Source organism: Ambystoma mexicanum, chromosome 7q (assembly GCF_040938575.1).
Source record: "Ambystoma mexicanum isolate Mex_15411 chromosome 7q, UKY_AmexF1_1, whole genome shotgun sequence".
Classification (NCBI taxonomy): domain Eukaryota; kingdom Metazoa; phylum Chordata; class Amphibia; order Caudata; family Ambystomatidae; genus Ambystoma; species Ambystoma mexicanum.
In genome coordinates, this window is record NC_090941.1 from 269,832,981 (window position 1) to 269,858,463 (window position 25,483).

Here is a 25,483-nt window from a genome sequence, read left to right on the forward strand (position 1 = left end):
GTGTTTCCTTTGTAGCTGATGTTGCTGAAAGTCTAGCTCCCTGATTTTCTCCTCATAGGAATCTTCCTGGTCAGATCCATCAGCCATAATATTTTTGAACCTGAACAGGGATGCCCGTCCATCAATCTCTGATGGACACTGGCCTATTGGTTCAATCATGCTGGGTCTAGTTTAGTCTGGCTGCCTCATGGTTCCCGGTTCTTGTGAACTGGTGGACATGAAGTCAGCAGTGCCTTGCACATACGAGGTGGTAAATGGGTTTGAGGCCCTTGGTACTTAGGGCATCACACTGTGATCAGTGGTTGCGCTGCCACTCTCTGACTGTTCCTCAAGTCCTTGTTTAACCTAGCACACTCTTTTTCTAACTTCTCAAGTTTCTCCTTCTCAGTCCCTATATCCTGACAGTAGGCAAAGGCCTGAGCCTTTTGCTCAGCTATCAGTGCTTGACAGACCTCTATTACCTTCCCTTGTGCTGCTACCTGTCTCTGGTTCCCCCTGTTCTCATCACAAAGGGCCTCATTTCTTTTCTGGTCCTCTTGCATTGTCTGGGAATACTCGGACCATTTATGTTGCAGGAGATGCATCTCCTCTCTCTGCACATTATTGGCCTGAGTGGTCTCTTCTAGATCACCCTCTATTTGTCTTATGTGCTCCATTAAATTTCCATATTCGGTTTTTAGGTCAGTCAGTTCCTGAAGGTCTGACTCATATCTCTCGAGGTCTGCCTTTGATTTGCACACTTCCTTACATAGGGCATCTTTTTCCTGATACAGGGTGCCCATCTATTCAGTTAGGTGATCCCTCTGTTATTTTACAATGCCTAACTTCTGGCGTTCCTGGTAAAATTCTGTTCGGGAATGGATTTCTCTAATTATTAATTTATTATTCTCCTGGTCCAATTTCTCAATCTGTTTTTGCAGAGAATCCATGTCCTCTAAGCAGACTTTGTTGTATGTTATTTGTTGCTTTAATTTTTGTTGACTCTCTTTCAGGGAATCAACCCTTTCCTGACACTTTTCTTTTAATGTAGCTAGTTGGTCCTCTTGTTCTGAGTTGGTTTGTTGCTGCACTGCCAACTCTTCCTTTAACTGTTTGATGAGGTTCCTTAATTTTACCTCAGAATTTATGCTCTCTCGCATTTTTCTTCTACCTGCTTTAATTCACTTTGGGTTTGATTTAAGAGGTCAGACTGGTTTAGCGCAGAGGTTATACTTTTTTGGTATTTTTCTCCCATAACTGTCAGGTGGAAATATATGTACGCAGTGAGTTGGGCAATCCTCCTCTTTGATATTCTGAGTCAGATAAAACTCAGTCAAGACTTGTTGTAACAGACCTCTGTCCTGCCACACATCCGTGCTTGTGGAGGGGACCTGTTGCATCATGCTGGATAGCCAGGCTTCTTGTTCCTGCTCTGCCCATTTCCCTCTAATGAATAGTTTGGACAGAAGATGCTGCCTAGCTATGTTAATCTCCACGTGCTCATTATGAAGAGTGTCCTTCCTTTATTTAGTTATCTATGCAAGGACACAAATCTCTACCGTGCTTTTGCATAGTTTAGGGTTAGCTTTACTTTATTTTCATACACAGGTCTAACACATATGGTGTCAGCTTTGGGATGGTGCTTTTACAGTGAAACAGTTTTGGAGCCAGTTAAAGTATCACTACCTTCAATGGGTTAGCCTGCTGTGTTAGACTGTCACAGGTAGACACACTTACCTCAATCACGGCACGAGCCCCCACTGTGTAATGGTTTTATGACACTGTACACTCCAGCCAGGGACTTCTTCCACTGACAATGAATATGGCGAACAATAAAAATGCTTTTTTATTTCATCTTAACCCTGGGTTCTCACACCCACCTTAACAAACACCATGTGCCGCAATGGGCTAGGAACAAGGCCGGTGTGTAAGAATATATTTATTCATTTTTATGGTTCAATGGAACAACAATCAAAATCAAATAATTGGCAGCCGTCACCAATGGGGTGACAATACAAATACAAAATATTGACAATCAGAGAAAATCAAATAATTGGGCAGCAATCACCAATGCTGTGACAATACAAATACCAAGATTCTCACAATGCAGCTAATTCAAACCCCTAACAAAACATGTGGAAATCTTTAATAGCAAACATAAGCAAAAAAATGTTTTTTTAAAATAACAGATAGCACTCACATTATGCACTCCCCCTGCAACACTCCCCCGCCCCCAAACTTCATCTAACTATACTCTTAGTGAATGGAAGGCAGCGGCAAGGAGTTAGAATGAAGAGGGAAACATAGGAGGCCAAAGAAGAAAATGAAAACTCGTTTTAAGAGCAAAACAGCATAATCAGATTTGACGTGTTACTTGCACATCATTTTACAATTGCGTGGGCACAGCTAGGACAGAAATTCATGTGGCTGCACTTAAGCGATAAGGAAGCTTACAGACTACTGAGCAGGGCACCAGGCAATGTGAGCACAGGTAAGAAAATCAGTTTTGGGAAAAAGACAGAAATGCAAAAGAAAACACATGCACGCAAATGGGAATTTAGTTTCACACAGGATTGGCACTTTCAAGTACAGAGAACAGAGGCATATGCAGGTGAGATTTTTGAGGAAAGTGTTACTCTTAATGGGATTACAGTTTGAGTTTTTCTATTGGATGGATGCAATTGTAATTGGTAGGAAAGCACACAAAACGTGGAAAAAATTGTTTTTTGTTAAACAAGGATTAGTTCTGATGAGAATATATTTTAATGGCTATAATTATTAAAGAAAGTCACTGCGTGCAACGGGGCTAATGTCGAATTTTAACCAGCTCACACCGTGAATCTCCTTATAGGGGAATTAATTAATTTACTTCAAAATGTTACTAAGGACTTACACAGATAACTGAAAGAATTATAAAGGAGGACACTAACAGACATAGGCTAAAACAGATTCTTCTAGGGAAAGATAATGGCAATTTGGGATTTTGAATGGGATTTCAATGGGGTGCAAGGTCAAAGGAGCAGGATATGCAATTTGAGGACTGGGTGGTGTAAAACTTACAATGTAAGCTTGAGTTTGGGGTTTCTGGAGAGCCAGCAAGCTCTCTGGACAGCTAGGCCAAGGGATCTGGTCACTCTGTGTGGCTGGGCCAAGGGATCTGGTCACTGGGACAGCTGGGCCAAGGGGTCTGGTCACTGGGCTCTCCTGGATGGGATCAGCTGCCTCTCCTCCTTTCTCCCTGCATTCTGGTGTATGTGCCTGGATCTGGATAGATGGATGTAGCTCTGCTTCCCTGGATCTGGATGTCAGGGTTTCAGTGGCTTGTCACTTGTGTTCCTTTTCTCCGCCTTATACGGCCACAATGACATAATCGGTTTTACAACCAGGGGGCAGGGGGGTACACAGGACTTACCCCTCTGCTGTGAAAGGGCAGTTTCCATGTGTCCCCTCCTTTTCCTGGGCTGCTTGTTTCAGGGCAAATGACATAATTTATGTGTCTGCATTATTTAATCATTTATGATCTTCCTTTGTCTGAAAAAGCTACCTTTTAGGAAAAAAATGTTATAGAGCAAAACTTCAAATCTGTACCAGCCACTGCCATAAGAATCAAATATGCAGACTCCATATGTCACAGGGAATTGGACAATCTTATCACAACTCTGTGCAATGTTGCATCACCCTTTGGCACATTTTCACCATTTGTATGCACAGCATAGTATTTAAAATGCTGCCAATGGCTACACATATTTCCAATATTATCTTGCATCATCCCATTTTATTACAGATTTGTGCAATTTATAATTCACCCTGAAAACCGTCTTTCATGGCCATTTCAGTTCACCAAGTGCTAGGAACAAGAACTTGGTCTATTTTCCTTTCCCCAAAAATCACATAAAAACTGACATAAGTATAAAATGACTGCTTATTCAGAGTGCTGAGAAAAATGTCTTAATGTCAAACAGTTCTTTAAAGTCAATGGGGTGAATTTGTTACTGTGTTGGCAGTCCCACAAACCCCCACAGCAAAACGAAAAGGTGATGGCTAGAAGGTTTTGAATAAATCATAACCACGGGCAAAGCTCTGGGCAACCCTCCAGACCATCGTTTTTCAGTCTGCCAAGCCATTACAGAAGGGGAAAAACCATATGCAAATCAGGCATGGTCCTACCCCAAAAGGGGCAGTCCAGCCCGAACTGCTAGGTCACATCCCTTCTGCACGAGACCACAAGCATCCCCAGACATGTTTCAGCCTTGTTGGGCGTCATCAGTGAGGAGTAGCTTGGGTCTCTAGGCCCGGCAGACTCGGGACCCACGTCTGGGCATACCCGTCCCACTCGGGGTGACTTTAGCAAAACGAAAAGGTGATGGCTAGAAGGTTTTGAATAAATCATAACCACGGGCAAAGCTCTGGGCAACCCTCCAGACCATCGTTTTTCAGTCTGCCAAGCCATTACAGAAGGGGAAAAACCATATGCAAATCAGGCATGGTCCTACCCCAAAAGGGGCAGTCCAGCCCGAACTGCTAGGTCACATCCCTTCTGCACGAGACCACAAGCATCCCCAGACATGTTTCAGCCTTGTTGGGCGTCATCAGTGAGGAGTAGCTTGGGTCTCTAGGCCCGGCAGACTCGGGACCCACGTCTGGGCATACCCGTCCCACTCGGGGTGACTTTAGCAAAACGAAAAGGTGATGGCTAGAAGGTTTTGAATAAATCATAACCACGGGCAAAGCTCTGGGCAACCCTCCAGACCATCGTTTTTCAGTCTGCCAAGCCATTACAGAAGGGGAAAAACCATATGCAAATCAGGCATGGTCCTACCCCAAAATCTGACAAAGTTAGGCGTGGGCTCCCATTATTTTGCAGTTGAATGAATGAATTTTCAGTAAATTATTATCTTGCAGTACTTTCACTGCTATGTGGGGAACTGGCTGGCTGGCTAACTTTGTCAGATTACTCAACTTCTACCTTTGTATTCAAAATACACACTAGCCAAGATTAAGCCTCAGTAGAAGAGCGGGAAGCTCGAAACACGTGTCAGGCTGCACCAATTCTGATTAAAACCACTCATTTAATTTGCAATTGCTTATTATTCTATGTGTGTGCGCAGTTTGAGAGCAAACCCTTTCTTTCTCTAATTCCAATTTCCAGTGGGAATTTGGCAGGCTCCTACTCAAGCTCTCAGCCGCAGCCCTATCACAGCCACATAAGTTACCGTTCTATGCGCTGTATCCTGCTGGCCTTTTCTGCCACTTTTTCTTCATGTCTCTATTAACACAACAACCATGATGCTTAGAGATGGAAGTAGTAATTATTCTCTCAGCATGCATGCACAGATGCTAAATGCATGCGTTATGGTTCAGGTATACTTATTTACCATAACAACCTTCATACATCCTGCAGCCACCAACTGATTCAGACAATTACCATGCCGACATTTTCGCCTGTGGTAAATTGGTTGTACAACTGTCCACGCAAGTTGTTTATTGATCCATTAAGCTATCTGACTTGGTTTTCCATAACACTCAAATATCAACCTTAGCACCATTTCAGAGAACTTTTAGAAAGCACCCTATCAAGCAAGTAAAGAGAGAGTAAAAGTGGTACGGTTTCAAGGAAATATCTTGAAAAGCACAAAGTTGCATGTAGATTGCACCTTAACTTGGGATTTTATAGTCTGAGACTTCCTTTGAAGGGATGATAGACAACGAAAGACAGCTGTACCATCATAGCTGCACATTTCCCTGCCTACTCCTAGCACAGTCTGTATGGTCTCCATCTTTGCACCTGCTTTGTCATCGCAATTGCTGTACTGTCCCTCTATCAATTCCTATATAGTCACCGCTCTGTCTGTACATGTTGCCAGGCTGATAATTGGGACTCATGCCAAAGAAATATTTGGTTACAGGATGCCGTTCTTTGCAATGTTTTGTGAGTTATGTTGTAAGTAATTGCTATGTTGACGACAACAGGGCATGTTTTATTGTGATCTTCATGTTACAGTACATAACATCATTACAGCTTTCTGTAAATAGACATGACACGGCATACTGTATGCTTTTAAGATGTGATAGCCCTGCAAGTTGCATGTTTGGCTTTCAGTCGGGAAAACTCAGACCTTCATCCTTTCACTGTCCAATTGTTGCGTGTCATTAGGTATCATAAACGTAATAACACCTGCACAACTTAGAAACAAGAGATCATCTCCACAAATGGAGAAAATGCTGCACTAACATTTCTATTTTCTTTCACAATTATTGTAAAATGGTTTATGTTCACATACAAATACATCTAATTGCATGTCTCACTACCTCTATACATGGGATAAAGTACTCCACACTGTATGTAATGAGGCCATGGCCAAATTCCTTTATAAGGTCACAGAACTCCGAGGTGACTTGCAATATATTTTTTAATGTTGGTAGTGGGTGTATCTTTCCTTATAATACATGGCCGTACACTGTCATCCTCTTTAATACATGGCATGTTGCTTATTGTAAGCTGTTGCTACTGCGCTTGAAGTTAGCGCCATGACTGCTGCCAAGACTGCAGTCCTGCAAGTGTGCTCTGCCCCTGCTCTGCAGCTCAGACTAATGCATACTGAGCTCCCAGTTTCTGCCGCCAATACTGCAGCCCGCAGCCTGCTGCCATGCACTGCCCGGGCCTTGCAGCCCAGACCTGAAAGCTTACATAGTGCTTCTTTAGTCACTGCTAGCTCAATGACCCAGGAGTCCTGCGGCACCCACCATCCTGTCTCACGCCTACTGAGCTCTGCTCAGAGGAATAGCAGGCTTTGCTCAAGAACCCACTTCTCTTTCTGCCCCATCACTCCCCGAACCCAGACTTGATAGAAATAGGCGTCCATGAGAACACCCTTACCCTGCCATGAACCAGAGACTCACCCATAGCACCTGCAGTCTCAAAACCAAAACTCTCACTAAACACAATACCCAACAGGCATGTCAGGGCTCACGAATTACCAAGCATCAAATGCCTCTCCAGAACCAGGCTTCTGAACAGCCTAACATCATAAACACGAAAACTACCCCTCCGCGCCCCCAAACACTCCAGGATGCTACCCTACTGGCTTCCCAGAACCCTTGCCTGACTGCAGCTCCACACCTCCCCAACAAGCCAGATTCACCTACAATGCCATTAAAATGGCCCCTGATCAATGCTAGATCTATCCCTGCTCATTGCGGGATGTACTGACCCACTTTTGCTCTGCTATGCTGCATCACTCTCTTATGGAGGGGCCGTGAATGACCTTCCTGTGTGGCATTCTACTTTTTGGTAGTCTTTAATATAGTGTAAGCAAACCCATTTGTCATTTTTAAAAGTGCATTTTTGTATGACCTTCACGAAAACCTCAGTGTGATTCTCCCGTTATCGCGAATATCGTGCATGGAAAAGTTTGCCGCAAATGTTCATTTTCAGAAATATTTACACATGTAAAATAGATTCAAACTGCTTCCGACTTGGATTTTAAGATTGCAAATATTTTCTATTGACTAAATCATTGCTTATGTTTGTGTGCAACTGTTGAAAGTGGCTCCCATGCGAATTTACAACAAATTAGGCATTTTTCCACACATTTAGAGTTCTTGCTCCGCCACTTTAAAAGTCATCTGACAGTTGAAAGCCCACTTTGTTTTCCCTCTTCCTGTGTAAGGGGGTAAGGGGGAAGTGAGACACTGTTTGACCTGTACATTCCTGAATACCTGCTCTCTCCTTTCATCTCTTTGCATTGCCTGTTGGGGGGGTTGAGAAGTGTTGCCAGGAGAATTTCTAACCATTGTGCTATCTGATCTGAAGCCCACCCAAAAGTATTAGTTTCTGTGCTGCATTTGTTTTGCTCATAACTTAGTCCCAGTGCATTAAAGATATAATTCTGTGTTCTGTTCCCCATTGGTGATTGTTGTGTATCTATTAAACTATTTATTTTGATTTTGATCTTAACTAAGTAAATAAATAATACCTTTTACAAACCAGCCTGATTTCTGGTCCAGCGTGACCCGGAGTATTCTTAAATAAGGGGTGTGATACGAGTGGTACATCTTTCAAATAATTGAATCTATATCTTAAATAAGTTTTTCCATTGCTCTGTACACTAGGCCGGGAGCAGAGTGTATCACCTGATTGAAATCCTTAACAAATCTGGGGGCTCGAGTCCAGGGTTTGATTGACTGCCACCCGTGACAGCCCAACACAGCAGTCTATCCTGCAGAGTAATAATACTTTGTGTGGTGTGAGTACTGTGCTACACTGTATACGCGCCCCTAAAATAAATACTCTAGAAATCAGGCCTGTATGAAAAAGTAACTTACCCTGAAAGAACCCAGAAGGAAATTCATATTTCCAGAATGGCAACCCCAGTGGAAATAAATATTGCAAGGGAACACCTACTGCACAAATTGTTTGTCAGGGGTGAATGGGTAGAACAGGACGAACAGGTATGGCTTCAGGGAATAAAACAAGAAGTCACTGAAACCAACCTTAACATCTGGCAGGACAAGGGGCCATTACATCAAGCACTCAGTGAGCTGTACATGATCCCTAAAATAAAAGAGGAGCAATGCAAAATTGGCACAATTGCGGCCTACCTGTACCTCCCCATAGGAGTCATACAGGAAAAGAATGCAGACCATACAGATTTCACAAAGAGGCAAGGGGAAGCCCTACAGATAATCCAGAGCAATCTGGACTCTGCAGAGCAAAGGCTCCGGGATAGCAAGGAATATGAGAGAGAGGCTAGGCAACATGTAGCCAAACTGCAAGAAGAACTGACGCTCTTACTGCAAAATAATGCAGAGCAAGACTCCCAGGTACGGACACTGCAAAAAGAGTGTCAGGAAAGATTGGACTCTCTACAACAGAGCCAACAAAAGCTGGAGCAGCAACTGAATTTTAATAGAATCTGTGCAGAAAAATTAGTCATCCTACAAGACCGCATAGACAAATTAAAGGAGGAAAATAATAAATTAATCATTAAGGATTTAGAATCCCAAAAAGAGTTTGATGAGGAGGGCGAGAAACAGAGGGGCGACCTGGCTGCACAGAGGCGCACTCTAAGTCAGGAAAGGGACGCCTTAGGCCAGGAAGTCGCCATTTAAAAACAAAGTTAGAAGAAAATAACCTGACCCTTCAGGAACTTGGTGAAATCAAAATGGATTATGAAAAGCTGTTAGATCACACCAGGCGGGTGGTGGATGCTCTGGCAAAGAATAATCAAACCAGTAAGGACCAAACTGAGGAGGTGAGTCTTTTGCAGCAAAAATTGGCCCAATACCCCCAATTCAGGCAGCAAGCACAGAGAGACAATGAGGCTCTCTGTGAAAAGAATGACAGGCTCCATAGACAGAGAGCCATGCAGGATTGACTCATAGAGACCAGTAAGGCCTTAAAAGGAAACAAATCTGGGAATGAATATACTGAGGGAGCTAATAGAATATCAGATGCTCTAAAACACAAAAAGGCGACAGATAGGATTGATAAAAATCTTAGGCCTATGGAAAGAGGCGTGGCTGACATCTTTGATATCTTTAAAAACCCAGAAATGCAGTCACGCCCCAACACACCGTCCTCAACTGGTCCCATGTCACCCTGTGTACCGCCTCACTTGTTGAATGACAACATTGTTTGTGTTGATGACTTGCAGCTACACGCTGACTCTGGGCCTGTTGTCAGTGAAACTGGGAATTTACAAGTGAGAGCTGGTACTCAGATACCTAGGGGTGAGAAAGCCACGGTGAATGAATCCAAGGTGGATGGATGTGAGCCCCCTTTGAAAGGTTTTACAGAGTAAGATGTCTGCAGTATGGTTGAAAACATCTTAAAAAAACAGAGCTTCAATGAAAACACGGTAACTTTACCGAAAGGTTATACAAATATTTTGTATGATGACAAACTGAATGATATCTTGGTTCAAACGTCAAGCGGGTTGGTGAATATAGATCCTCGACCTATGAATGAAGAAAGTGTACAGGCTCAGAAGGGTCTTACCGAACAAGAGGTTTGTTGTTTGGTTGAAAATATACAAAAAAATCAGAAGCCGAGTGAAATTTTGGTTGGATTGTCGAAGGGTAATAAAAACAATTTGCATGATGACAAATTGACCGATATTGTGGCCCAATCATTATGCGAGTCTAGAAATGTAGACTCTCGATTTATAAATGAAGAACATGGGCAGACCCGCAACTCTGAACCAGAAGTAGTCATAAAAGGTGCAGGTCATGGCTCTGAAGGGCCTTCAGAAAACATTTTGGCCATTATGGTTGACAACATCTTAAAAAAGAAATTTTCCACAAGTTGTAATGGTAACATCTCAATTGAACATAATGATAACCCTGTGACAGGGGACCTTGTAGAAACTATTCGGATGACGGCTCTGTTATATGAACCTCCATGCAGAATGCCTATCGTTGACAATGGTCCTGTGTCAACGAGACATAGTCTGCAGAATGATCTGCCATTTGGGCATTTAAGGGCACCGGCGTTTCCAGATGAGCTTAGTTTGATTATGTACTATGTACTTGAAGAAGGTGGTCCTAGTTCTTTGAATAGACCTTATATATTGAATCTATTCAAAGAAATTCCTGCACTTTGTCTGATAACATCGGAAGATATTCAACTTGTGGATTTTATTCACAATCTGAGGTATGATTATGTACGGTTGATTATCAGGTCTCCCCTGATTAGAGCAATTCTCTTAAAGGAGGTTGGGTCTCTACAGGGGAGAGGCTTTGATGTTATACCCTACAATAATGCACCCAACCATAAGCTTTCACAGCCAAAAAAGATGAATAAGGGAATTCTTGTGACTAGAACATCTGAATCAATACCAGTACAAAGCGAAGGGATGGAGGTAATCAATGAAGCTAAGTCCTGTCTAAAGGACATGCAAGAGTGGCGTTGGCTGGCACTTTCTCTACGAGAATCTATTGCACAATTGAAATCGGCTCCAAAACCACTTTAGCATAAAATCCTATTTTCAACTTGTGTCATGGAACACAAGGGGATATAAACATCTCTTGCTAGACAATGTACAATGTGTGAAACTTAGTAAATACGATTTTGTGCTGTTTGAAGAAGCCTGGGTCACCTCTGGCTTGCACATTGATGGTTTTAATACTCTAGATCTAGTTGCAAAAAAAAAGATAGAGGTAGACCAAGTGGTGGTTTACTGGTGGCATATAGAATTGATGAGTGCATCAAACTACTGGATAGTTCTTCTGTGTTGGATTGTGCCATAAGAGCTAGCTTTGAATTGTTAACAGATGCTGGAAGTGTTTATATGTTGTTATTCAACGTATACTGGAATGCATGTAATGAGAATAGATGTGAACTACAGGAGTTCTTTGTTTATTTAAATGAAGAGATAGGTAACTGGCTTGATTTATACCCACAAGGCTTCATCCTGCTTGCGGGGGATCTGAATGCGGATTGTTCACTTACAAAACCGGAACAGTATCAGATACGTGCTTTCTCATCCAATCTGGATAATAAAAAAACTAGAGGTTACAAATGGTTTGATTTTGGTAAGAGCTGGGGCATGGAACTAGTCTATAACATTATGCCTACATGGGCTGCTTGTGGTTCATGTTCCATATTAGATTACATTTTTGTGACCATCCATGGAAAATTGTACTGTAAAAAGTTTGAAGTTACAGAAAACTGTAATAGCAATCATGCAATGCTAAGTTTGGAACTCCCCTGGTGTAAGGGTAATAATGAAATCTTGTCCTTTCCTATTCAAATTGAAACATTTAACGACGGCAAACGTGTGAAATGGAATCGTGGAAAAATGGAAAAGGCTAACAATATTATTTCTCAGGATTTTGCATATTCAAACTATGAGAAAAAGTTGGTTTGCTATTCTGTTGATAATTCTGGTGAATATATTGAAGATATGCTTTACCGTAGCAAGGTGCTTAGTAGTGGTATACCAGAAACAAAGAAAAAAGTGCACATACACACATTTGCTGAGATTGTAAAAAAAGCAAAGATTACTTTGAGAAAATCTATAAGAAATATAAAAACAAGATCCATGGGTGAAATTGAGAGGAGCTTAAATATTAGGCAATGTAAACAAAAATACAAGAATTGGATCAAAAGTATTAAAGGCGAACTAGCTCAAAAAGATGGGGAGGTGATGTTAGAGGCCATTCTTGGGAACAACAATTCCAGCTTTTGGTCTATGATAAATAAAGACCAAGGTAAGCAACAGAGTTCACAACTGAATCCCATTGATGCTGGGGTATGGTCTAAGTATTTTTGCTCTTTATACAAGTCTCCTGAAAATTGCTTTTAGTCTGAGGTTTTCATAGAAACTGTATGGCACTTGGGTACATCAATTCTGAACATTAAAAACTTAATCAAAAAAGCAAAGTCTACCACTGCACCAGGTCCCAATCTTTTATCATTTGCTAACCTAAAAAATAATATTGATGTATGGTCTAAGCTCCTGCATTTGTTATTTGTGGACATTTGTCTTAAAAAGAAGATACCTAACAACTGGAAAGTGTCATATGTTCTGTTACTATTCAAGAAAGGTGATCGTCTGTGTCCCAAAAACTATCGCCCGATTACACTCATGAACGTAGAGTCAAAAATCTTTGCTGGCATGGTACTTGACAGACTGAATATGTGGATTGAAGACAACAACATACTAGATTTTAGACAGATTGGTTTTCGCAGAGGCATAGGCACTGATGCTGGTGGTCTGCTGTTGGTTGAATTAATGAGTGCGGTTAAACAGAAAGCTATGAAGCACTTATATATTGCATCTATGGACCTAAGTTCCGCCTTTGATCTCGTTGGCAGGCCCACACTATGGAAAACCTTGTCAATGCTAGGCATAGATAAAGCCCTGTTAGATATAATCATTCACCTCTATACAGAAACAACAATTAGAGTTAGGCTAAATAATAAAGGAAGTATGACCGATATTATTCCTACTGTGAATGGGCTTAAACAAGGCTGCAGATTAGCTGCAACACTCTTCAATCTGTATGTGACTAGTGCAGGTAGGTCCTTGGATGCTAGTGGTCTAATTGGATTTAAAATAGGAGGCTCAGTTTTGAGGTGGGTGTCATATGCTGACGATTTTTTACTAATGGATTGTACAAAAACCGGCCTGCAAAAGTTGATAAACGATTTTGGTTCATTTATTGAAGAGAGAAAAGTGAAAATTAACCCAAACAAAACTATAATCTTTCACGCGGGCTGTAAAAGTCCCACACCGTTTTTTTCATATTGGAGCTGTAACGGTGCTAAAATCAAAAGTCAAACGATCCTAATTTGGTTAGGGTATGTCTTTTCCAGTAACTCCAGTAAAATGATAAAATCCAGACTGTTACAAAAGCAAATGTTGCTCTCAACCAAATAAAAGGTATTGAAAGAACACATGGCAAATTTACCTTTGATCCCTGCATTTTATTCTATAGGCTTAAGGTGTTGCCAAGATTGGCCTATGGGTTTGAATTTTTCTCCAAAAACATGTGGTCCTTCTTACGCCAACTGGAGTCTATGATTTGGCGAAAGGTTTTATACTTTTTTCCAAAATGTATTCCCTTAGAGCTAATAAAATATGAACTTGGTTTACGTTCACTCAAAAGCATTATGTTCAACAGAAAACTGGCTCTATTAAGAAAATGTCTGGTTGCCGAAAACGGCACAATCTATGCTTATTTTAAACATGTGACAAATGGAAACTTTATGCATAACCTAAAAGAGGACTGCGAGAAGAAACTGTTTGATGTGGTTTTATCGATAAATACACTTATCAAGTTTCCAGATAAAGTGAAGGAGGTTGTGAATGCATTTGATTGGTTAGAGAACAATGTAGTTTTGCTAAATTCGAAGTTATATGCGTAAAGTGTGACATATTGGAAATTTTGTCCTTATCCGGAAGCATATCTAAAAAAATATCCTTCAAGAGAATTTCAAAACTCTTACATGCGCTTTAGGTTTAATGTCCTAAATACAAATGAGATTCTCTTTATTCGGGGGCAGAGCTCTTGTGGGACAGAAGTTTGTCGGTTCTGTAAATCAAAAGAAGTTGGTGAATCTTTAAAACACTTATTACTGGAATGTCCGAATCTTCAAGAGAAGAGACTGGTAAGCTTTGCACAGTTTGTTTTTAACACAGCCTGCGTGGATGGAAACAAATTGTGGTGTGAAATGCTTCATGGTTCTTCTATCGCCTAGAAAATAAAAGTCAACGAATTCCTGAAAAATACTTGTATGTTGACATAAAAAAACTGTGTAGACATTCCAGGTTTCGAAAATGGAGAATATAGAATGTCCTATTGTTTAAAAAGGTTTTTAAAGAAAAATTCTTGTTTTAGCCTGTAAATCGGTAATATTTTGGGATGAAGTATGTTTTTTTGCTTTGTCTTTTGTATCTTGTATCTTAATGAAAATGAAAAATGCATAAGTAAGTTATTGTAGATTTATTGTTTTAATGTAATTTTGTTTTTTTGCATATATCTCTGTGTAAAGGTTTGAACAAACCAAAACAAATAAATTAAAAAAAAGAGAAACAAAAGGGTCAGATTCTGGCATGTCATCAGGGAGTAGGGGGTGAAAGAGATGAGGTAGGATGGGAGAGAGAAACCCCTGAGCATAACCGCAGGAGCCCTGGCATCAGGGACTTTAATCCCTTCAATTCCATGGACTCTTCCACCCCCATGTCCACTGGCTCATATGAACAGGGATGGTAGACTTCAACACAATGGGAAATATGGGGCTAATAGGTCAGCACCTCCCAGAAATGGATGGGCGGGCATCTATGTACAGGTTCCCAAGTGCTAGGGCCATCTTCTCTGATCAGGGAGACTCCAGTGAGGGGAGAATCAGAGAACTGGATCCTCAGAAATACCAGCTACCTAGAGATCCGTCAGTCAAATTTGGTGGGGAATTCCATGAGACTAGGCCCACTAAGAGCTTCTTAAAAACCTCTTGCAAGCTAGGACAGTGGGGGGGGGGGAATCAGCCAATCCTGGGAACAAGGGAGAGTCAGAAGACTCTTCTGAGCGCCACAGGTCCCAAGAGACTAGCCCCCACATTCTGCCAGCCATTCCCAAGCGTGCAGAATCAGGGAGAGCCTAGAAGATCAGACAGCCACCTCTGGTAGCAGTGCCTCTGAGTCAGAGGATGAGTGGACCAGGGTGACCAGAACTAAAAAGGCCAACAAAGTTAAGAGAGCTTTACTCAAGGATCACTTGAAGCAAATAAAAGCTATTAGGAGCGTCATCACGCCCTACCAGAAAAATGCCAAACGTTCAGTTTGGGAGCACCTTGAATTGTTTGAGCAAATGATGGAGGCTTTCCACCTGAAGGACAGCCAAAGCTGTATTCAGTATGTAAAGTGGACATTTTCGCCTGAGTACTCCAGCTTCTTTGCGGGGCTGGAGGATCAGAACCTTTCAAGAAGGTCCACCTATAGGGCAGCCACTCTGAAGCATTTTTCTATTCATAGAAACCCTCAAGAGGCCTGCAAGGCAGCCTACAACCTGCAATGTGGGAAAGACCAGGCCCCACAAGAATGTGTCCACAAATTGAAACGTGCCTTTGCGCAGACCACCAGGAGGGTGAGCACTGACAGTAGGGAATTTGTCAACACCTTCTTTCATGCCCTAAATACATTATGACCCAGCTAGTGAGGGACTTTCACAAGAAAAGATCACTAGACTGGGTCATTGAACAAGCAACTCGCATCTACGAAGTACAGAAGCCACTAGAGAGTAGAATTACTAACAAAAGCACAAAACCAACCAACACCCCTGCTGCTGCTAAGGTGGCGGAGGTGAAGGTTGCCCCCATTTTAGATCTGGAGATGGGGGGCCTAAAAACCTTCCCGCGCAGAATCCTACCAACCCCAGACCCAGAAGGCCCTCGGGCCAATCCCAAACAGGGAGTCAGGGAGGTATACCCAAAAATGGGACCCCTAACTCCCCTGACTACATCAGCCCACGCTACAAGGCAACAGGCCCATCCTGGGCTATGTGTGGACTCCTCCAGCACAAGGTGGGGGGATCCAACAAGGCAGCTGCCAACCCAGGGAACTTCCCTTCTCACTTTCCCCAGGAGGGCAGTAATCCCCCAAATGATAGGCCAAGTTTCTTTCCCCGGTACCTGCCAAACCTCAACCCCGAAAACAACCCTTCTTTCTTTCCCTAATTTCCTGAGACCAGACAGCCCAATCCGGGAGAGGGGAGACCAAGGGCGGAGGGGTACCCAAACTATCCTAATCAGGGGTATTATGGGAGAAGGGACAGTTACCGTTCCCGTGATCAACCACGGGTAGACCAGAGGACCCCCTATCAGCCAGAGCGGGTGTCCCAACTGGAGCGCCAGGTCCAGAACATGGCACAGGATCGGGATTGCATGCTGAGGGCTCAGCAGAACCCTCAGATGAGCATGATGACTCAATACTCCTCAAATCAAGGGTCTGGTGCTATAGAACAATGACCGGGGAAGTACCCTGACAACCCACCGGTCCCACAGGGAGGAGGCACAGGGGGAAGGGGGTTGTAAAGCCTTAGAGGAAGCGTCCTTCCCCACTTGTGGAAAGCCCCTGGAAGCCAAGGAATCAGAACCAAAATCTCCTTCCCCCGGAAATCTGCAACCTCAGGAACAGAGGGTGGGTAGGAGAAATAAAGAGCCTAAAAAGGCCCATTTTGTGGAGCCAGTGCGAATCTTCTAATTTGAAGGAGAGCGGACCTCAGAGGATTCTGGGAAAAGGATCTTCTCCTTCAGGGATGGGGAAACTCTGCCAAAAGAGAAATGGGTCCCAAGAGATCCTGATCAAGACTTGGTAGATGTGGGGACCGGGTTAGAACCGCCCATTATTGAACCCCAGAATGACCAGCAAGAAAATCACCTTGGTCAAACCGATTCTGGTGACTGCCTCCAAAAAGGGGGGGCGGGGGGGCAGCCCAGACTCAGAACCAAAAACTTTCCCCATATCCAATTGCCACCTTTTCCTTACAGGTTCCCAAGATCCCAAACAAAATCCTGCCCAAATCACCCATCTATCGGAGTCCAAAGCAAAGAAATGAACCCACCAATTGGCCAAAAATTTGCATTATCTTTGCCCCCTTGGGGAAAAGGAGGAAGATGGTATGCCCCAGTCCAAATACAGGGGCAATGTACAATTTTGGCACTGGTGGACACTGGATCCCAAGCCACCCTTCTGTCAAAAAGGGCCTTTGATCAGCTGAATTCAGGAAGGGGGGAGAAATACCAAATCCCTCTCACCCCTCTTCCTGGACAACTTCAGAACTTCAACAGGAATTCAATTCCTGTCCAGGGGACTGCAGATGTATACATTAAAATTGGGCGACACCAGGTGAAGCACCCGGTCATAGTTGTGACTCCAGAGGGCAGACCATGTTTACTAGGGAATGACATCCTGCGTAGATTGTCTCCCCTCATAGATTGTGTAAACAAGGTCCTCTGGACCCAGACTAACCGATCAATAAAATTGAAACATAGTGTCAACCATGTTAGTTTAAATGGCACATGCCACATGGTTGAACAAAAACCTGACCAAATTGAATTCCACTTCCAGAATAACCAAATCCCAGATGTGACAGTAATAGCAGTAGAACAACAAATTGGTGATGGGGAGTCCTCGCTATTTCTGAAAATCAACCTTCCTTCCAGTCTAACATGGCATTCCACACTGGAAGGAAACACTCTGAAATTCTATACAAAGTCACAATCAGAAAATCCCATTCCTATAGTCCAAAATGATGAGAAATCAGCTCAAAGCTTGGTTGATTCAGTTGTTCCTCCCTATTCAGTTAAATGAAGGGAAGGACTCTGTTCTCGCCCGAGTATGTGTGAACAAAAGTAAGAGCTTCATCAGCGAGGCCATGTTCCGCAAACTCCCAAAAGATCCAGCCATTCCCACATTTAAATTGTTAGACAAATGGGAAATGGAATTGGAAACACCCAATTTCAAACATCTCCTACCTAGCAAGTGTACGCTAAAAATGTCCATAGGTAACAGGAGCATAGTCCATGATGGTTGGGTCATGCGAGGTGTCCCTGCTGCATTTTATTTAGGCAGTGACATTCTCAATCGCTTTGCAATTAGTTTGGACCTAATAAACCTCAAAGCCTGGTCCCAATTAGCGGGTAATCCCATGGACTTTGATGACCCAGAGAAAGCATTTCAGTCAGCTCAGCTGCTGCCATATGCAGTTGAAATTGAGATTGGAGAGGAAGTCACCATCCCAGAACGGATCCAACAATTCTCCCTTGAAGTAAAAATTTAAAGAGGACAGAAACTGAAAAATCCTGACGCCTATGTTCATCTTAATGCTCATTTCCAACAGCAAGGGTTGGGGGTAAACCCAACACCACTAGTCAACATAGAACACAACACCATTCCAATAGAGGTGGATAACAGCGACCTAAAGAGTATCACTTTGGGCGTAGGCACCATTATTGGAATGGCGGTTGATGACCGACGTTTTTCCAAAGATTTAGGTAACTAACTGTTAGGACCAATCCCCAAGGACTGTTTTGACAGTAACAGTGACGATGACACAACACCAGACTGGATCTTCACCCGGCATGGGGGGAATTTCCTGGTGTACTCTTCCTGCCCTTATGGTAAGGAAGATGTGACCTGTGACTTCAGGAGGGATGAGGTGATCTTTCAAGTCCACAAGGACTGCCTTCCCCACCTGAAGTCATCAGTCCAAATCAGTACTTTGACCAGAGACTTGTCCACCCAGCTGGAGGAGGCCCCTGAGCTAGCCAAACCAGAAGTCTTTCCGGGTTTCAGGCAGATGGTTGAAGAGAGAGTCAGCCTAGCGAATGCCTGTGAGACTCTGGAGCAAGAGCAAAAATTGAAACAAGTTTTCTTAGATTTTCAATATCTCTTTGCAATGGACTCATATGACTGTGGTCACACCGACATTCACACAACAACAATTCTCACGGACCCTGGCATGACTCCAGTGTTTGTGAAGCAATATTGTTTGCCTCTCACATCAATGGAGTCCCTTACTGAAATAATTAAGAACCTTGAGTCCCGTGGTACAATTCATCCAGTCCACAGCACCTTCAAAAATCCGGTCCTGGGGATTTTGAAACCAAACGGCCATTGGAGACTCTGTGCTGACCTAAAGGAGCTAAACAAATGGGTCCAAACTTCCCGATGTCCTCTTCCCTACATTAACCAAGGGCTGCCCTAAATCCAAGGTTCACAGGTATTCACTGCAATTGATCTGACCAATGGGTACTGGACTGTACCTGTCAGTAAGGAGGGCCAATACAAGCTGGCCTTTACCTTTGGGGGGCAGCAGTACACTTGGACCCGGACTCCCTTCAGATACATCAACTGCGGCAATGAATTTAACGGTGTCCAGTCATTTGGTCGACTGAAAACTGGTCGAATGACATTTGGTCGACGCAATTTGGTCGAAAACCAAATGGTCAATTTTTTTTTTATTTATATATTTATTTTTCGGGTTTTCGTTTTTTAAAAAAAGGGGTTTTTAGAGAAAAAAAGGGGGTTGGGGGGGACCCCCCAAAAAAATAAAAAAAGGGGTGAAAATAAAAAAATAAAAATTTGACCATTTGGTTTTCGACCAAATTGGTTCGACCATTTGTCTGGTCGACCAATTTTTTTCGACCAAATGTCACAACTCTGCAGGAACTAAGGAGCCTCCTTGGACTAACTAATTACAGTAGAAAGTTCATTGAGGACTACGCAGAGATCACGAGACCCCTGATCCATCTGTTGAAGGGGTGGTCAAGTGGGGGTAGGGTCCAGAACAAGCCCGAGGCAGTAAGACAACTCAAAAGAAGCCTCTCAAAAGCGACTTGCCCAGTGGACCCTGTCAAAAACAAGGAGTTCATCTTGGAGACACGGTTCTCAAATCCATGCTTGACTGCAGATTTATATCAAAAGCATGACAAGGTCAATAAAGTAATCTCCTATGTGAGTAAGACTTTATCCTCTGTGGAGGAAAATTTCAATGATTGTGAGAAGGCACTCCTGGCAACGGTGTGGCCATTGAAGAATTACCGCTCATTTATCCAGGGGGAACACATCATAGTGGAGACTCCACACCAACCTTTGCAATATCTTCAAAGTGACAGAATCCGGGCTGGAAATATTAGTAATTCCCAAATTACTTCCTGGATTCTGTCAATGCAAGGCTTTCCTGTGGAGGTCAGATATGGCCAAAACAAGAAGAGTCCCCACGCGCAATGTCTGGCTGACTTCCATGATTGTGCCAGAGAGAACTGGCTCGAGGACGAAAGTCTTAAAATCAAGGACAACATGGAGGCATACCTTAATTCCCCACACAAAGTCTATGAAGAAGACAAGTGTGAGGGAATGCCCACTGTCTATGTGGATGGGTGCTCCTACTGACAACAATGGGGAAAAGGAACTTGTGGCCAGCGTAGGGAATGCATGGGTGAATGATGCCCCACAACACTCCGCTAGGTACGAAATCGGTCCCCGAAGTAGTCAAGTGGCAGAGTTGATGGCTGTGCATCAAGCCATCCTCACTGCTGTCCAACACCAACTCCATGAACTGGTCATAATCACTGATTCAGATTATGTACGGAACGGGTTCGTGGAGCACCTGGTTAATTGGAAAACCAGAGGCATGCTCTGTGCTAATAATAAACCACTGAAATATGGAAAATGTATACAAAATATTGATGATCTGGTCACCTCAAATGGGATGACCATCTTCTGACAAAAAGATCAAGGGTCATTCTAAAGTAGAGGGAACAGACAAAACTGGAAATGACCTCGCTGATCAGCTGGTCAAATCCGGAGCCATCCAATGGGATCTACTTGAGATTGAGTCCCTGTTGGGGGAAATCCAGGTCACTGTTATCACTAGGTCCCAGACAAATGCTCACAATGAACTCTCAACTGCACAATGGAGTAAGGAGACCCCAGATGCTGATTTGATTGTGGCTCAAAAAGGGGATCCAATAATTGGTAAGTTTTATCAACACATTGAGGACCCTGAGAACTTTCCCCTGATGGATACCGATTACATTGGGAAAGAGGACCTCAGAGTGTTGATGAAATGTTCAAAAATGTTCAGAATCCAAGATGGTTTGTTGGTGAGGAAATCCATATCTGGCCAGGACCAGTGGGTGGTGCCTACCTCATTCCGAAGCCTGATGCTAAGTCCCGCCCATGATGCGGCCACAGCCGGTCATCAGGGTTTCATACGACATTAGAAATCTTGCAAGAGGTTGCATACTGGCACACATGGGGCAGGACCTCGACCAATGCTTGAAGGGGTGTCTTGTGTGTGCACAATTTCAGCCAACATCACTCACACACCGGGCTCCCCTCCAAAAGAGGGGGATGATACTGCCTTGGTCAGATTTGCAAGTTGACTTTATCGGGCCCGTGACCGTAACATGCTTGTTCACTAAGTGGGTGGAATGTCTCCCGGCCCAAAATTGCAAGTCAGAAACAGCAGCATCCCTGATGATCAATCACATCTTCTCGCATTTTGGACTACCCCAAAGGATTGAGTCAGACCGAGGTAGTCACTTCACTAGCAAAGTGATGACAAAGATGTGGGAGATACTTGGGGTCAAAAGGAAACTACACATTGCCTACCGGCACTCCTCTAGTGGTGGAGATGAGAGATACAACAAAACTACTGTGAGCAAGTTAAAAAAAGTTTGTGGCAGATTCTGGGCAAGTTGGGAAATTCGGTTACCCCTTGTCCTGATGGGCATCAGATCTACCCCTTCTTCTGCACCAAAAATGTCTCCATTTGAGCTGATGACTGGACGAAGGATGGTGCTACCTCAGCATCTGCTCTACAGAACCCAAGAGCAGACCTTGATAGATGCCTCCACAACTCATGAGTATGTTGAGAATCTGAGAAAAAACCTTCAACATGCTTTTGCTTATGCTCAGCGGAATCTAGAAAGAGCTGCAGACAGTATGAAGACCCACTATGATCTCAAGACAACTAAAAAGGAATACCAAGTAGGGGACCGGGTCTACTTGTACAATTTCCAAAGGAACCAAGCCAAACAGCGCAAATTCCTCCCAACTTGGCGGGGTTCTTTTGAAATTGTAGACAGAATCTCACCAGTCGCCTACAGAATCTGCATCCCCAAGGGCAGTTTGGCAGAAGGGGAAGACAAGTGGGTCCACATAAACCAGCTGAAGAGTTGCCATCCCAGGCATACTTTGCGGCAAATAGAGGAGCCAACCGGAAACCCAGAGGGGGAAAATCTAGAAACCTAGAAGAATCACTACAGGTTCACCATGTATCTGCAAGAAGAGTGTTAAGAACAGTAGTAAACATAGATGGGGAATATTATAAATTGTATTCAATGCATGCATCTGCCCCACTACACCCTCGGGGAGTAGTAGTGGGGAAATTTCCATAACCATGCTATGTTCTGTTTTCTAGCATCGGAACTAAGAATCATCTAATCACCAAGGAGGACCACTCAGGGATGGGGAGGAAAGACCCAAGGAGCCCGGAGTGCCGCTCCATACTCCTCCCAACCAGAACCAGCAATACTCCTGACCAGAACCGGTGAGGAGAGCGGGTCACCTCCAGCACTGATGGGAGAAGCAGCTGACTTTCTCCACATGGACAAAAGAAAAAAGAACATCCCAATCTCCCGACTTACCCTTGAACGGCGGTCAAATTCAAATCGGGAGGGAGGGATTTGTCGGATATATTGACCCACTTTTGCTCTGCTATGCTGAATCACTCTGTTATGGTGGGGCCAGAAACAGCAAAATGGCCGCAAAACCCTTGTGCGCACCAAAACCCCTGAAAATCGTGCTTTTCAATGCACAAAAAGATGGCTGCCCAATCGGCCACGCCTGTTGTCAGTGGTGCAAAGAGCTCTCACTACTGAAATGTGTCACTGGACTCCACAACAATTGAAAGGGGAGTGCAGAAGGAAAAAAGCAGTGTTTTGCTAAATGAAACTCCAATATTGCTTTAAATCGCCTTTTCTTTGCTGCTGAAACTTCAGAATGCCGGTACAGAACACCTTCCAAATATTCAAATTTCTCGCTGGGTGCTACAATTCACTTAGTTGAAAGAATCACTGTGAACTTACAAGGTCCTGAAAGGCTAGGAGCATAAAGAGATCTCCACAGCAAAAGTGGCCTGTCTGTGGATCTGTGAAAAAATCTCTGTGCAGCAGAGGGCTAACTGTGATGACAGCTGTTAGGGGCCTCCCTGATTAAACTTTAACATGTTATAAATTGAAAGTCAAATGTTTGCAATATAAGAGGCCTGTTACTGATAGTAACCCATATTATAGTTGTTTTTGATCCCGCAGGTTTAAAATCTTGAATGAGAATTCTATCTGTTATTTGATACAACAAGTTTGTTTTGTGCTAAGGAAATTAACAATTAAATTAAAGCAGGCTGAAGCTGCAAAACTGGAATAGCAGGTTTTTCTCACAGGAGGAAGGCCTTCCCTCAGCAGGAACTCACGGGGAAGTGTTAATTGCTAGGTTGGGACAGAATTTGGTCTACAGAGGGAAAAGGAACAATGACAAGCTGCAGCTCAGGAAACTCGAAGTGTGAATAGGGTCGTAAATGGCCTCTGCAAGGAACAAACAAGGAGGAGCCTGCTCCTGGACTGCAGGGAGACAAAAAGAGGCGGACCCAAGCAACCATCTGTGGCTGAACATTAACAAAGAACACTTTTTAAAAGACTTATAACTTGCAAGTCAAAATGGTGAAAAATATAAAAATGACAGAGTTGTTGATTTAATTTCTGGCTGCACGTTTTAAGAGGCGGCAAAACGTGTGACATGTTCTGGAAAGGAATGGCAAGAAATTTGATTTTACGCAAAATGCATGACTGTTAGAATTGTGAAAATGTACATTCATGTCTCCATGTCAAACACGCATATTTGTGGAAAGTTGCAGAAAAATCGGAAAGTGTTCATAGCGAAAAGGGCAAAATTGTGTAGAAAGGGAGACAAGATCCCAACACTGCAGGGTTTTGAGGAATAGCAGCTATGTAAAATATGGCATCTTTATGTGTGAATTGTATAAAGGTGACTAATGTAGAAATGTACATTTAATATAAAATCAGATTTGGAGACCAATGGCTAAAGGGAGTTCTCTGAGGATTGCAAAGCACATCATAAAACCTGACATCACCCAGCCTTGAGCCAATCACTAAAATTGCAAGGCGGAGATGAAGTATTGACCCAATCCCAGCACAAAGGGGCAAGCTCAGCTAAACCGGCCCACACACCCCTTTATGATGTCGTTTTATAGCATAAATAGAGACACTTTACCAGACATAGGGACAGACAGATCCACTTATCCTCCTGATGCTGGCAGAGCGCCCTGCTGCTGAAATCTACATCTTCCTTGTTCCAGACTCCAGAAACCTGGCAAAGCAAAGGCCAATTGAATAGCTGAACCATTTTCAGCTAGGCCTCAAATTCTAGAACAGAACCTCAAAAGCCTAGGAGAAGCATTATAATACAGCCAGGCTGTGCTGTTACTGCTTGCCTGCTGAATTGAAAAATCATCAGAACCAAGAAGGGCAGATCTCATCCAGTCCTATACCATGCTGTGACCAGAGCGCCTTGCTGACCCTGTCCAGTCCTGTGCCGTGCTGTGACCAGAGCGCCTTGTTGACCCTGTCCAGTCTGATGTGCCCAGCTGCCAGTCCTTAATAAGCCCAAAATCCTGACAGTCCCATTTAAAAACATATCCATTGAGTATAACTAGGAAGAACTGTGTCATATAATGTATGTACTTTGCAAAGTTTTGTCCCTAGCTTATACCCATCCTATCTTTCCCCTAGAACCAGTATTGTTAGAACTATCTTTGCCCAGACTCTTCTCTCACATGTATTCCTAAACTCTAAATTCCTATTGATTGATTAATGAAGTAATTCCCAAACCAAACAGAAAGCAGAGTATAACACCTGAACTGTTATGGTCAGCCATGAATTACCTTCCTGTGTGGCACTCAACTTTTTGGTAGTCTTTAATATAGTGTAAGCAAACCCATTTGTCATTTTAAAAATGCATTTCTGTTTTCAATTCTCGCACCTATTTTACAAAAAGACCTTCACTAAAACGTCTGTAACTCCCTCAGTTTTTGTGATAGAAACAAAATTTCAACTCAGTGTGATTGTCCCATTATCGCGAAGATCGCGCACAGAAAAGTTTGCCACAAATTTTCATTTCGAGAAATTTTTACACGTGTAAAATAGATTCAAACTGCTTCCGACTTGGATTTTAAGATTGCAAATGTTTTCTGTTGACTAAATCATTGCTTATGTTTGTGTGCAACTGTTGAAAGCAGCTCCGAAAGGAATTTGCAACAATGTAGGCATTTTTCCACACATTTAGAGTTCTTGCTCCACCACTTTAAAAGTAATTTGACAGTTGAAAAGCCCACTTTGTTTTTCTCTTCCTGTGTAAGGAGGGAAGGGGGAAGTGAGACACTGTTTGACCTGTACATTCATGAATACCTGCTCTCT